General features: G+C 35.8%; 1 long non-coding RNA gene across 1 annotated transcript; it reads right to left on the reverse strand.

Annotated features, from left to right (window-relative positions):
* Window positions 1-5,578: 5,578 nt before the first annotated feature.
* On the reverse strand, window positions 5,579-7,862 carry LOC144578337 (uncharacterized). The gene is made up of 3 exons (XR_013523893.1): window positions 7,747-7,862; window positions 7,369-7,488; window positions 5,579-6,405 (listed from the first exon to the last, which is right to left on the reverse strand). It is a non-coding gene; the product is annotated as an uncharacterized LOC144578337 (long non-coding RNA).
* Window positions 7,863-9,236: the final 1,374 nt, after the last annotated feature.

Consider the following 9,236-nt stretch of genomic DNA (forward strand, 5'->3'; position numbering starts at 1 on the left):
GAGTCAGATCCAAGATATGCTTAACTAAAGCAGTAGTTACTGGAGTCATAAACCAGTAGAAACACTTAAATAGTTATTTTGATAACTACTGGAGGCTGAGAATAGATTAACATAAAAGTGAGAAAGTTATTGAGCTGCAGCTCTTGGAGAATTACCCGTGTTTGGGGGACTTTACCTCCAGGAAACCCACCAGGTTTTCACAGTGAAGATAAACAAAGATCCCCTCATGGCTCTGGAAGAGTGAGGAAAGGAATAATCACTGAAATATGACCAGTTCCTTCTCCATAACAAAAGCCATCTCTCCAGGGAAAAGGTCTTTGCCACAACATTATCCCAGCTGTGGAAGAGCATCCCTTCTATACTGGACTAGATGGAGGAGGTAAGCAGAGAGTAGACAACTGTACAGAAAAAAATTTTTTTTAGAAAGAAAATGTTATAGGTCAGAAACTTGAATCTGCAAAAGAAAGGAGAAATATTGGAGAAGGTAAAATAAAATCATTATTTTTCTTATTCTTTTATCTAAGAGATGACTTTGTTTGGAGTAACAATAGTGTCAATGTATTGAGTGTTAGTAACATAACATGGAATAGGAGGGGAAATTTGGAAATAATCCATTATAAGTTACCTGTATTACCTGTGAAGTGGTACGATGTTATTTAAGGGTGAATTTATGTTAATTTAAAAAGTGTGAATTTTAGGGAAATCATTAATTTTTTTAAATAAATGTAATTGACACGCTAAGAGAGGAGATAAAATAGAATCACATAAAAGGCCCAAATAAAACCAGAGAAAGCGGAAGAGGGAAAAATAAACAATAAATACAAGAATAGAAAACAATCACAAACATAGTAGATGTAAATCCAATTGTATCAATAATCACTTTAAATGTGAATAGTCTAAATACATTTATTAAAGGACAGAGATTGTCACAGTGAATTAAAAGGCAAGCCTCCACTATATGTTGTCTACAGCAAATAGACATTAAATATGAAGACTCAAATTAAAAGAAAGGGATGAAGAAAGATATACTACCACTGATCGAAAGAAAGTTGGATTAGCTATATTAATCTCAAACAAAGCAACTTCAGACCAAAGAATATTATCAGGGTAAAGATGAGCATTACATAATAATAAAGGGATCAACTGTCCAACAAGACATAACAATCCTAAATGTGTGTGCACCTAACACAAGATGTCACAATACATGAGATGAAAATTGATAGAACTAAGGAAAAATAGATACTATTATAGTTGGAGAATTCAACACCTCTCTTTCAGCAATTAATTCACAACTCAGGCAGGAAATCAGAATACTGATGATCTGTACATAGCTATTAACCAATTTGATCTAATTGACATTTACAGAAAATTTCATCCAACTGTAGGAGAATACACATTCTTCTCAAGCTCACATGAGATATTCAGCAAGATGAAATACATTCTAGGTCATGAGATACACCTTAATAAGGTTCCAAGAATAGAAATCACACAAAGGGTGTTCTCAGGCTGTAACAGAATCAAACTAAAAACCAATAATTGAAACATACCTAGAAAATCTCGAAATATTCAGAAATTTTTAAATGCATTACTAAATAACACATGTATTTAAGAAGAGATCCCAAGAGAATTAGAAAAAGATTTTGAACTTAATGCAAATAAAAATACAATCTACCAAAAAATTTAAGATGTAGCAAAAGCAATGCTTAAAGGGGAAGTAATAGCATTAATGCGTATTTTAGAAAAGAAGAAAGATCTATAGTCTAAGCTTCTACTTTAGGAAAGTAAAGAAAAAGAGCAAGGTAAGTCTACAGTGAGTAGAAAAAAATAAAAAAGTAATAAAAATAAGAGTAGAAATCAATTTAAGGGAAAACGATGAAAAAGATCAATGAAATCAAAAGCTTGTTATTTGAAAAGAACAATAAAATTGATAAATTTCTAGCTAGAAATGAGAATAAAGAGAAAAGACAGCCTTTGTAATATGAAGCCAGGGTTCTCACAGTTGTGGAAATTTACAACTAAGCAAGCAGAAGAGTCTAGAATAATTCATGTAGAAATGGATTAGAGATGGAGACATCAGTATTAACTCACATTTAACTTAATTAGGTATAGATGATTACATATAGAAGTTTTGTGGGTATATGTATATACATGGATTACATACACACATATATTTGTTTCCTCTATCTGTTGAAAGGGCCTAGAAGCAAAACACTCCACTAGTGATGAACATACATGCTTTCCAGATCCTAAAACCATTCTTATTCTAGGTCTAGGGCAGGAAATTCAAAAGATGAGCTTATAACATTTTTTAGTGCCAGAAAGTTTAAAAAGTGCCCAACTCTTTCCCTCTCTCTCTCTCTCACACACACACACACACACACACACACACACACACACACAATGTAGTATGTCAAAGAGACACAGAAGGCAACTTAAAGAGCTTTTATTGGCCAAAGCTGGGTAGAATAATTCCAAATAATTTATGTAGATAATTCACCTTTAAGGACATGGAGTATAACTTCTCATTTCTTGGGTATGCAATATGCCTAGTGACTTTCTTTCAAAAAATAAATATGGAAAGAGGAAAAGAGTAACTTTGTAGTGGAGAAACCTGACAAACACTGTCTCGGGCAGGTGTTCAGGTTAACATCAACAGAGATAAGCCACACTGATAGTATGTTTTCTTGACGTAATCTGGTAAAAGAGCTTTTCACCTCTGTGGTCTCCCTCCCCTAAATCCTTAACCCCAGTGTAATCATACGAAAAACACCAGGCCGGGCACAGTGGCTCACACCTGTAATCCCAGCACTTTGGGAGGCTGAGACGGGTGGAATGTGAGGTCAAGAGATCGAGACCATCCTGGCCAACATGGTGAAACCCCGTCTCTATGAAAAATACAAAAATTAGCTGGGCGTTTGGCATGTGCCTGTAGTCCCAGCTACTTGGGAGGCTGAGGCAGAAGAATCTCTTGAACCCAGGAGGAGGAGGTTGCAGTGAGCCAAGACTGTGCCACTGTGCTCCAGCCTGGCGACAGAGCAAGACTCCGTCTCAAAAAAAAAATGAAAAACGAAAAACACCAGACAAATCCCACTTGAAAAAAAAAAGCCTGCAATATACTTGATTTGTATTCTTCAAAAATTTAACCATAGTCAAAAGCAGGAAAATTTGAGAAATTGTGGCAGTCAAGAGGAGCCTAAGATGCACCAATTAAATATGATGTGGCATCCTGGATGAGACCATGAAACCAAAAAGAAAAATAATGTTAGGTAAAAACTTAAAAATTTTTAAAATTAAGGCATACTTAGTTAATAATAATGCAATATTATTATTAATCAATGAACCAATATCAATATTGGTTCATTGATTATAAGCCCATGTGTCATACCAATTTAAGACGTTAGTAATAGAGAAAGTGGGTATAGACAGATCTCTACAATTTTGTCTATATCAAAAACTATTAAAAAATTAAAAATGTATTTTGTGGTTGGATTAAAAGATATTTAGTATGCCCACTCCAACTCTTAGATTCAGTGATTCTAAAGTAAGATATTTATGATAATGTGCAAAGGGACAAATATACCAGCAGGATAACATATATTATATATATATATAGAGAGAGAGAGAGAGAGAGAGAGATACCAGAAATATAACCACGTATGCATGGTTATGTGTATATATCTATGTATGGATGTAACATCATTGTGTAAGAATATATAACACAATGCTAACAGTAGTCATCTCTGGATGATATGGTTTTGAACAGTTTTTATTTTCTTCATTTTATTTGACTGCATTTTCAGAATAATTGACTGAGGAGACACAATTATTTTGGTAAAATAACAAGAATTTAATAAAATTTTAATGTTTAAATTTAATGAGCATTCATGATGAGAAATATCTGTCTGAGCTCTCTGCTCCTCCTCCAGGCTCAACTAATACCCTGTACTAACTTCAATCATTATACCTTCCATTAATCTATATTATTTCTATCGTATATAGACTTATATTATTTATCTGTCTTCCTTCCTGTATTATAATCTTATTGAGAACAAGAAATATCTCACTTTGCATTGCTACTATTTTGTATTGAACCTGGCATCTTGAGAATTTGGGACACCTGCAAATCACACTGCAGGATACAACCTTGGATGAGTCACTGCTTCAGTTTTCCCTGATGTACAATGAGAAATTTGATCTACTGTCATCTCTGGGGATTTTTCTAGATCTAAGGTTCAAGATTCTCTGCCTATTGCAACGAATTAGGCAAAACATCACAAAATAGGAATCTCAGGGAGATTATGTGACTTGCCCAATTTATTTTGCATCTTCTGGAATCTGATAGAAGATTGAGATTCAGGAAATGTCTGTTCTATGGGAATTGGTTTAGAAGACTTTTTCTGTAGGTTTTACATAATTTATTTGCTGTTGAATTTGTCCTTGCAAATTTGCAAAGACCTTAACATAAGAGATTGGCTAAAATACAGAAGAATAAAATACAAGGATAATTATTTCCTAAGACCTTGATGGAATTGTTTTTTTACACTTTTCTACAATACGCAGAAAATACCAATGTGATAAAGTGAATATATTGCTATATGTGTTTCATTCTAACTATGCCACTTTTCCCTTGGACCTGAGATTAAGGAAGAATGATGAAAAAGCACAATTCATAGTTTATGCACTTCAAGGTCAAACTCAAAGGGCCTTCCAATATCATTGATTCTGCCATGTCTCACTCAGCAACATTCTATAGCTGTCCAATTCCTATTCCCCAAGGACACTGATCACTTGAAACATCAAGTTCACCTAGAAGAGCCTATTATAGATTATATGTGCTTCCTTTTGCTGCTGTAACAAATTATCACAAACCTAGTAGCTTTAAGCAACACATATTTATTATCTTATAGTTCTGGAAGTCAGAAGTCTAAAAATTAGTCTCACTGGGCTAAAACACAAGTGTCAGTAGGCCTGCATTCCTTTCTGGAAGCTCTAGGGGAAATTCATCTCCCTGCCTTTCAGAGGCTGTCTCCATTCCTTGGCTCATGGCTTCGTCATCTTCAAAGCCAGCAGTGTAGCATCTTCAACTCCCATGACTCTGCCCCTCTTCTCCCATTATCAAGGCGCCTTCTCTGACCCTGACTCTTTTGCTTCTCTCTTATCAGGACCCTTTTTATGACATTGGCCCCACCCAAGAAAACCAGTATAATCTTTCCTTCTCAAGATCCTCAACTTAATCACATATACAAAGTCCCTTTTGACAGGCACAGGAACATCTTGACATCTTTGCTGGGGAGAGGAACTATTCTATCCACCACACATCCATCCTTCTCCCATCACCCAGCACAGTGGACACCTCTTCTGCTGAACTCCAGTATCACAGCAGCCTCTGAGGAAGGCACCTCTGGTACCAGTCACATTTTGTCACAGAGAAGTCACTACTTTGGTGCTTCTATAAATACTCCTCTTTTAAAAGTGCAAATGGACACATAGGCTTCAATTATGGCTATCTAAGCATGTAATACTTTTGTATTCAGACAAAATATTTTTTTCTGAAGTATATAAGCTTTGGCAAGACAGACTTTGATTCAAATCTGGGTGCTGCCAACTATTATCTGTGTCTCTTAAAGCAAGCTGTTTCTCTTCCTGAGCTACGCCATCTCTAACTCAGTCACATTCTCTACCACCATCCCTGGGATTTCTCAGTGTAAGATTTGAGGGATATCCAGGGTGTCTTAAAATATACAGTGAGAGTTATAATTGAATTTCATAGACTCAGTAGAAATAAATAATAAACAGATAAGATTGTATAATCTGGTTGGGATTTTTATTGAGTCTAAGGTTTGACATATTTGTTCACTTCTCTGAAAATATTTTTCATATTTATTTCCCAGAACCAATAATACACACACTCACACACACACATATATGTACAAAGAAACCTTCAACAAATGTCCAGTAAGACACACAGATGATTCAGTATTATGCACATTATAAACTATTGTGTTTTACAAAGAGGGTTTATTATTAATCTTCTAGCCTTACTCTCTCCTTTTCTCACCCAATCCTGTGTGCCTCTGTGATTCACTGAAATTCATTCAAGTTGTTGAACATTGCCCATGGTTCCCTTCTCTTCTTTCCTCTTGTTAATACTGTATTTAATGTGCCATAAGCTCAATGTTTAGTTAATAATATAGTATTTTGTTGGCAAAAAGCTATTATGAATGATTCAAATATATAGTCTATTTCTTCTCCTAACACAATAGTTTTATCATCTCATAACGTGAAATAGAAGTTCATCAGCCCCCTCAAAACTTTACAACATTTTTGGGATCTGCTTGTTTCCTGGTTCCTTCATTCTCTTGTTTTCATTCTCTCTTCACATTCCCTTCTTCCATCATTCTTTCTCTAGATAAGAAATGTATCATTTTGGCTTATTGCAAACATTTTAAACAATACAATGTGTGTAAAATTAAGTGAAAATTTATATCCCCACATTTTCAGTCTTACAATCATCACATCAAGTTGTTGTCAATCCTTGTCCTCTGGGCTTTTTCACATATTGACATCATGCTATGTCCACGTAGATATATTTGACTTATTTTCAGTGGCCACATAGTAGTCCATTGCATGGACATACCACAACTTGTTTCTCTCTGTTTTTTTTTTTTTTAAACACTGCTGTAGAAAGCAGAGCATTTCCCTCATTGCCTTTATAAGTTCATGTATTTTTTTAGTGGAGAAGTAGTGGAAAGGAATGAAAAGGTATTCCTAAAACATTTTTTTTAAAAAACAAAACTTTTCCTCTAAACTCTCCCACTTCTTGATCTCTTGCCTTAGAGGAGTTAGGAAGATGGCCTGGTAAAGTTAGGAGTTAGCTATATATTATCCGACAAGAATAGATAATTACTAAATCACCACTTTCCTCTCTCCTGTCAATTCCCCAATGATGGTGACTGAAATGGGCCAGGCTCTCAGATCTGAACCAGAAGTGACAGGGAGCTGTGAATGACCTAATAAAGATACCTCCTAAAAACTCAATTGCTTTTATTTTATATATATTATATAAAATAATAACCTTTATATATTACATATAATACATGTATATAATATATATAAAGTAATTTATGCATCTGTCCATTTATGTACATATATGTGCAAATACGCTATCTTGTCTGCTTGGAACATTCAATTTCATTAGTATTTAACACATCTCATTAATTAGCAAGGTATATCTGTTAAAGGTGAGTTACCAACATACTATTCTGATGTGTGGAATTCTGCAAATTATAATGGAGTGATATCCTCACACAAAAATTACTAGCTGAAAACTAGAAATGGCGCAACACCATGCTTATAAGCAGTTCTTACCTCCTGGACATTCTTTCTCTTTCATTCCCTGGAATTGGCTAGCTCTCCAAACCACAATATCCAGTTGTCAGTTCTTAGCTCCCACAACTCCAGATTGGCTTTCTTCTCCTCTACCGACACCTAGGAAATGGCCAATAGTCAATATTCCTTTTTACGTTTCAACTCCTTTATCACCAACAGCATCTAACATTATTCTATTTGATTCTAACAACTTCAGTCTGACCAATTACACCTGCATTCAATGGAAGTCTGTTAGCTAGGTCACAATCCAGAGGGAGAGAGGAAGGTAAACTTTTTGTGTCCCTTTTTTTAGTGACCAGGGAGAACATTTAGGTTACTAGAGCACACACATACAAAGGTTTTGGTAAACAGTCTTACCTTCCTCAGTTGGAGGGGGAGACAAGCAAAGTTTATCCCGTAAAGCAGATGATCATGAAAGCCCCCTCCAGCAGCCTCTGTCCACCTGCTACAAAAGGTCCATTCCTGAGCCATCTGAAAGTTCGTGAAGGAAACAGTGTAGCATTTGATTAATCTTACATAACATTTTCATAATCCACGCCCATTGTCCTAAAGAAAAACCTGTTTTCCTGATCCAAACAGATCAGGAAGCAATCAAAACAGAAGCCTGGGACAGAATGGCACCCTCAAACAACTAAATCAGACTGAAAGAGACTTCAGGCATTCATGGACCCTGCAGGATTTTGTGAGCTCTACTTCATGCCAGACCCTAGTCTGGGGAAAGGAGATATGAAGATGAAAAAATTGCTTTTCTCTCCACCTAAGAGCTTGCAGCCTTTTAGGGCCACAAATGTAAAAACAACTAGCAATTCCCATGGAAGAACATTGAGGCCACAGAGTGAGAGGGGATGAGTTATCCGTAGGGAATTTGGGAAGGCCTTTCTTTCCCAGGGGATAATGCCTGTGATGAGTTTTGAAGCATGAATAGGAGCTTTCCTGATGAACAAGGGTTGTATAGGGTTGGGGCTATGGGGAGGACATTGAAAGCAAGCAGAGCACCATATACCAGAGGCACAGAATTAGCCAACAGATGGCACTTTCAAGGAATTGTGAAGAAGTCAGTGTGCCTGAAACATAGAGTATGTGGAAACAGAAGAGAGACATGAGGCTGAAGAAGTAGAAGTGTTGTCTGATGGGCTGACTTATGACTTAGAAAATAATAATTGTGAATGGGGGTACTACAACGATTCTACACTTTAGTATCTGAACATAGCATATTGCTTGTAATTGTGTACAAGAAGTATTGGAGGAAGAAGTTTAATGTATATGTAATTGCTCTGTGTGCTCAGAAAAATGGGTGGTCTGGTTAATCAAATGACCTAGCTTGACTGAAGGTACTGACTACAAACTTTCAAATAATTAGAATAATTAAGATATATTACATATTAAGGCTGTCATTACTGCATATGAATATTCCTTTCACAATTCAGAAGTATGTTCAATACTTTAGAATGGTTCATGCCTGTTATCAGTGTGAATGTCATTCGCCTATCATTAGTGTAAGTATCATCCTGTGTAAGGACAAAGGTGATTGCCAATAAGGTCTGAGGAGGTGAGCTTAGGGTTCTCCTATTTGAGAAAATCACTTGCATTTGAGAGTGTTTTTATACCTTCATGTACTAGGAAACCTCCTGACAGATTGAATTTGGGCCAGTGTAATAAATGAAGCACTACTCTAATTATGTAATACAAACAAATAATCAAAATAAATCTCATCTCCCCATGTGATCTCACACACATATGGTCTTGTGGTTGAAACTTGGCAAGTTAATTGTCATAAGAACCCTGAAAGGAAGACAGAATGAATTGGTGATTTTATCCCTAAGTCAGACTTCCATCTTCATTTCCCT

This window comes from Callithrix jacchus, chromosome 11, assembly GCF_049354715.1.
Source record: "Callithrix jacchus isolate 240 chromosome 11, calJac240_pri, whole genome shotgun sequence".
NCBI lineage: Eukaryota > Metazoa > Chordata > Mammalia > Primates > Cebidae > Callithrix > Callithrix jacchus.